The sequence below is a fragment of the Drosophila subpulchrella genome, unplaced genomic scaffold (genome assembly GCF_014743375.2).
Source record: "Drosophila subpulchrella strain 33 F10 #4 breed RU33 unplaced genomic scaffold, RU_Dsub_v1.1 Primary Assembly Seq370, whole genome shotgun sequence".
NCBI classification, from domain to species: domain Eukaryota; kingdom Metazoa; phylum Arthropoda; class Insecta; order Diptera; family Drosophilidae; genus Drosophila; species Drosophila subpulchrella.
The window spans coordinates 571,393-577,392 of NW_023665591.1; positions in this window are offsets into that span (position 1 = coordinate 571,393).

Sequence of the window (6,000 nt, forward strand, 5' to 3'; positions counted from 1 at the left end):
ACACTAACAAATTCAATTTCATTAGGAGTATCAGAGTGAATTCTCTCGGATGTTAGGCTAGTGCTAACGGCAATCAGCACACCGCCTCCCCTACGTGAGGAGCGATCGGTCCTATTGGCATTAAAATTGTTTGACAGAACTTCATTGTCAGATATCTCTCAAGTTTCCGTAAAAGCCAAAATATCAGCAGTAAATGCAGAGGAGTCAGCATAAAGCTTGGGTAGCTTCATATTTAGTCCCCTAACATTTTGATAAGCCAAAAATAAACTTTTTAGTTTTTTGGCGCAGTGGAAGGTCTGTTATTTGTTCTCGGTTTATTGGGAACAAATTCTTTTATTACTAAATCATCATTAAGCCAAAAGCTTTCAGAAAGTAGTACCTTTAACACATCAGGCGGAGCAAATATTTTAAAAGACGATATACTACGAGCATATGAAAATCTAAATTGTTCAACTGAAATATTCTCGGATGGGAATTTTTCACGAATAAATTCCAAAACATCCTCAGATGTGGTACCTGGGGTGAATCTCGAAACAAATAATTGTTTTCTATGTGGAACAACTGATAATTTCTTACGTCCCCCAGCAGCAGATTGCACCTCACTAAGCTGAGAGCCAGAAACGGTAACTTCTGTACCTATAGGTACGGTCGGCACCGTAGCCGGCACTGAAGGTTTCTTTACCACCCGACTTCGAGAAGCAGTGACTTCACCTGAAACAGCTGTATCCATAGGCGCAGTAGGTTCACTTACCACAGTGTCCACAGAGACTGCTGCAGCCACCAAGTTCGGATTTGGGGTGGATACCGTGACCGTATTAACTGCCGCTAAGCTGGTTTTTTTACGTTTATGCGACTCAGTTAGTAATTTTTTATAATTAAATTGGGCACAAACGGAATTGAACCCCTCATTGAGCTGTTTAAAAGCACCAGAGAGATTCAAAAGGCTGTCTCGAGTCTGCTTCATAAAGCCGCTCATCTCAACAACCATTTCCAGGCAGGATCCACATGAGTCCAGAATTCTGATCAATGAAGTCTTTGACTCTACCAGTAAATCCTGCGCAGGATTAACTTAGCCTACTAAGTTAAGCTAAAAATAAAAAAAATTGTCTTTTTTTTATACAAATATATTACATTTTATTTTTTCGAAATAAAAATTTTAAACATAAATGACCACAGTTATATGTATTGAATTGTTGTTCATTTCTATAGTTATATTCAATGGTAGCTTTTAAATATTTCACAATTTCAATGGGCGGTTGCAAATCACCAAAACTATCATAGTATTCTTTATAATTTCTATTCTTGAAATATGCTACCCAATGCGTGCCACTACCGCTTTCGTTATCTAAATTAATTATCCCACATTCGTTGGTCCATGGTTTCTTGGGGAGACGATCACGCATAAAAACACCACGAAAGTGTCTAAAATGCTGTTTACCAAAATAAATTAAATCAATATCGGTAAGTGCTTGTTTGGGTAGCATATTTATTAGTTTTTTGGTGAATATGGCTTATAAAATAGTCCATATCCTTTCTTATAAGGTTTCAGGAAAAGTCCTTTTCCCATCGCAATTGATTCCATATAGCGGTTATGACGTGTCGCTTCGGCTAATTGTCCTTTACCATTTTTGACAGCGTTTATTGCTTTAGCAACAGCAGATCCACCACTGGCAAGACCACCAACTGCACCAAGTGCAGTCAATATTGGTATCAACGGTAGGAATCCCCCAATTTTTGGTAATGGTATCACCCTCGGAATATTGGAGATATTACTCGCTAGACCTAGTCGACCTCGTCCTCGTCGTTGACCTCGATGAAAACTTGGTGGGATTGATGGTTGAGATATCTGAATTGCTTCATCGATACTCGTAGGATTTCTTCGTTTCAAAATTCGCTTCGTTTGACTCACAATGCTTGCGAATGATTTTTTTTTTGTTTGTCGATGACGTCGACTTTGTTTTTTTTTTTATTGCTAGCTGGTTTCCTCTTACGTTGACGTCGACGAGATTTGTTTTTAGACATATCCAGACCGAATTTAACTTTTGTTTTCATGGCGTTAGTCACAAACCAAGCAGCAGAACGTTCTTTAAGACCGCTATCTTTTGCTTTAAAACGTTCCCACGCTCTATCAGCTAATATATCATCGGCCTGATGATGATTTTTCAGGTCTTTGAATTGTGAATATGCAATATCGTGCTCTCGACACGCTGCATCTAGCGGATTAATCCCTTTGTCTCCACGTTTCAAACGCTCTGCGAGTTTTGTGCCTGGTCCACAAAATTGATATCCTGGCAAATGAAGTTCAATTGGTAGTTTGTTAATCAAGTTGTTAACGAATCCACTACCAATTCGATACTGATATGAATTTAATTTATGTTTATATTTTATACGCATTATTGCATTTCCGTTTTTTGTTTTGTTTTTCGTTTATGACTATTCTGTTTCAAGGACAATCGTATATTAAACAAAAACGAAATATATACTGAAATATTTATAGTATTTTCATTAGTAGTTGTAAAAATTTGTTCAATAAAACAACCACAACAACAACAACAATAGCAACAACAACAAAATGAGATTTATAAAACAAACCAGACAAATCAAAGTTCGAAATGTCGATCAAATTTGTGGTGAGGGGGAGAGGAGCGGAAAAATTATACATAGCCCATTGTTACCGAATTCGATACGCGCTCTAATTGTGGGACCATCTAATTGTGGAAAGACAAACGTAATGATAAGTTTGATCGAAAGTCCCAATGGACTTAAATTTCAAAATATATACATTTATTGAAAATCGTTGTATCAGCCAAAGTATCAATATTTAATGAAATTGATTAAGCCAATAAAGGGGATACACATGTTCAGGTTTTCAGACAAGGAAAAAGTCGTCAGTCCAGAAAGGGCTAGACCGCACTCAATAATGATATTTGATGACGTAATCTGTGATAAGCAAACAGCAATAAGAGATTATTTCTGTATGGGTCGCCACAAACACAAAGACTCCTTCTATCTATGCCAAACTTATACAAAAATACCAAAACATTTAATACGTGACAACGCTAATTTGATTATAATTTTTAAACAAGATGAAATGAATATTAAACATATTTACAATGATCATGTTATAGGCGATATGACTTTTAAGCAATTTATAAAAATTTGTGAGGAATGCTGGAAGCAAAAATATGAATTTGTTCTCATAAGTAAAGATAATGATATTGATAAAGGACGATATAGAAAAGGATTCGATAGTTTTATACATCTATAATCATCATCATCTCTCGATCAGCTCTGGATCAGCTCGGCATCAGCTCTGGATCAGCTCTGGATCAGCTCTGGATCAGCTTTGGATCAGCTTTGGATCAGCTATATATATATATATATATAATATCATATATTTTACTAGTAAATAATTGGTTTTTAAACAAACAACAACAACAGCAACAACAACAACAACAACATCAGCAATGGTGAAATCAAAAAATAAGTCTAAAGTGTTGGATGATCTGGTTCAAACCAGATTGTTGTTGACACAGAAATTGAAGAGCATGAAGTCGAATGAAATGGATCGAATTAATATGCTGGAAAATACCTTTAAACCAATTACAAAACCTTTGAATGTGATTGCAGAAAATTTTCTAAAAAGGAACAAGAAGGCAAATAAATACAACGTTGAGAATCCGACTAACCCGAACAACAACAACAATAATAAGCGTGAACTGATAAAATATGATGATCATCAGCATCGAGGTCGTCGAGAAGGAGAACAACAGCTGCAGCAGCAGCAGCAACAACAACATGTTGAAATGCTTAAACACAAAAGACGATACTCTCCAAAGAGGGTTATGCGAAGAAGACTAGACACCGACAACAACAACGATGACAACGATTACGTATATATTAAAAGATTATCAAGGAAATGATATTAAGGGAGGATCGTACGAATATGAGTTGATGAAAACTAAATTTCCCGATACATATCTAGTGGAGAAGGTTATTAGACCTCAAAATGGTAGAGCATTCGTTAAATGGTTAGGATTCTCATCGAAGCATAATTCCTGGATTGATTTGTAAACACACAGCATACTATATATGTGTATGTGTAAAGCCTATAAACATTTCATTCCCTCCCGAACCATTAAGATGTCGATAACATTAACACTAACAAGCACTACGTCAGTACTTGTTGCAGATTATTTTCCTCCAATTGAACTTGATCAAAACTATCAGTGTGCGTTAATCAGTCTGGACACTTATAATTCGATTCCAAACGTTGACGTAGACAATAATTTATTTCATATTGGCAAACATTTGATAAAAATCCCCGTAGATATTAATGGCCCATTGACTCGAAAATATAGGAAGTTAACACAGAATGAGACCGACGGAAGTCCCAAATTTTATCTAGTTCCAAACTATAACACTTTGCAATCGAAAATTTTCTCTGCTAGTGATGAAATATATTTCAATAAGGAAAAGTCAATCGGCTCTTTATTGGGATTCACTTCGAATATATTAAGCCCTAATATATTACATACTTCTGATAAGGCAATTGATATCAGAAAAATTAATACCATTTGTGTACAATGCAATATTATAAATGGTACATATATAAACAACGAAACAACACACACACTACATCGGTTTGCGCTTGTCGTTAGTCCTGGATATAAAATAACTGACGTACCACAAAATATTATATATCTACCAGTAAACACAAAAGAAATACATTCGATAACTTTAAAAATCTGTGATCAAGACGGTAATCTGATTAATTTTCGCGGTGAAAGAATTACAATCAGATTACATTTAAGTCCAATATAAAAAAATGATTATATATGTCGGATCTTAAATTATGGTAGTCAGTGTAAAAGCATTAAATCAAATGCGTGTACCAAGTGGCAATTCTCGTCTCTGCACTCTAACGGTTGTTTGTTAGTACGCTTTGTTCCGTCTATTCGCCAGATGGTCAGTATAGTTCGATGCGAACATGGGAAAGAAAGTTGTGAGAGGTTAGAGGTTTGAGAGAGAGATGCGCACTACGATTGTTGTGTGTGTATCCTTAAGCCACTGCGAGAGACAGAGACACAAGTATGCTCGTTGCAGCATTTTCGGGAGGACTTTTTCGGTATGCAAGAAGGATGGCGCCCATTCTCAAATCGGCTGTGGTGTGCTCAAGGATATTCGCCGTATACAATCTGCGCAAAAATATGGAAAATCATATCCATAACCCGACATATACAACAACAACAACAACGTCTATAAAAAGGCATTATCACTCAATTCTCCCTCACTCGCTTCACCAACGTTGACCAGATTAGCTACTCGACAACAACAACAACAACGACGGCGACGACAACAAAAACAAATCCCATTAACGGAGTGCAATAAAAAATTTTTATTGAGTATAGGATTCAAATTAAAAAAATATCACATATAATTACGTGCTCGAGAAACCGACTATTGATAATTCAATAATAAAGAAAGATTATCATAGTTATTCACCCTATTTGCGGTCGTATGAGAACAATGACGAAATTTGGATTGCCATACAAAATCAAGATTTGTATGTGTTGCCGAGCGAAAGTTTTCTTCACATTCAAGGACATATCACAAAAGTTAATGATAAAATCGAAACCACAAAAGCTTTATTGAATAATTGTATGGCGTATCTATTTAGTGAAATACGATATGAATTGAATGGTATTGAAATTATCGAACGCGACATTTGGGTGTAACAAGCGATTAAAAAAATTATTTATCAATTAAACAAAATCAAGAACACTTGCTCGAAAATTGCGGATGGTCCATCACAGACAATTGAAAACTTGAAAAAGGAAACTTTAATTTTTGCGTGCCGTTGAATCTGTTATGGCTTTGCTGAAGACTACAATAAAATACTGCTTAATGGGAAACACGAGAAACACGATATTTATATGAGCACTGCTTAAGCTTTAACAATGAGTCAATTGAAAATGACGATTTCGAGCATTGTTTGGA